This window comes from Colossoma macropomum, unplaced genomic scaffold, assembly GCF_904425465.1.
Source record: "Colossoma macropomum unplaced genomic scaffold, Colossoma_macropomum, whole genome shotgun sequence".
Classification (NCBI taxonomy): domain Eukaryota; kingdom Metazoa; phylum Chordata; class Actinopteri; order Characiformes; family Serrasalmidae; genus Colossoma; species Colossoma macropomum.
In genome coordinates, this window is record NW_023494800.1 from 18,094,028 (window position 1) to 18,094,820 (window position 793).

Here is a 793-nt window from a genome sequence, read left to right on the forward strand (position 1 = left end):
GGACATTTCAATGGATGGAAAAGGTCAGAACGTAAATCGAATGTAAATACATGTAAATAGTACAGCAGTAATAACTCTAGACAACTGAGGGTTGATATTAACATCACAATATTTTAGGTGTTTCTTTTTTTAAGAATACTATGGATCATATAAATTAGGAGATCTAATTTCATATTAGGATTAAGTTCTAATTTAAATTCCAATTATATTGTAAGTCTAAAGGTTTGTAGACGCCTGCTCATCCATCATGAGATCAAGTGTATTAATAGAAAGTTTATCTTCACTTTGAGGCAGTAACTGTCTCTACTCTTCTGAGAGGGATTCACACTAAATGTTGGAACATTGCTGTGAGGATTTGTTTGCATTCAGACACAAGAGGATTAGTGAGGTTAGTTACTGATGTTACCTGATCAGTTTAGAATCACAAATACCACTCCAACTCATCCCAAAAATGCTGGATGGCTCCATCACTCCAGAGAACGCAGCTCCACTGCTTCACAGCCCACTGGTTCATAGTCCTCTAGATGAGGCTTGTCTTTAGACATGGTGTCTGATGTGTGGCTGCTCCAGGGCATCCCATTCTGTTGGCAATGCTTTTCTATGGAGATTATAGAAGCAGTGTGTGTGCAATTGAACACAATAGGTGCACTATAAATTAGCTGTATTCACTTCACCTTCAGATGAGGTGCCTGGATACATAAAGTGTGCATTTCAGTTATGACAACAACATTACTCTTATTTTATCCCATTTTAGAAGTTGTTAATAGAGAATAGTGCTACAGGTTCTTTCAGT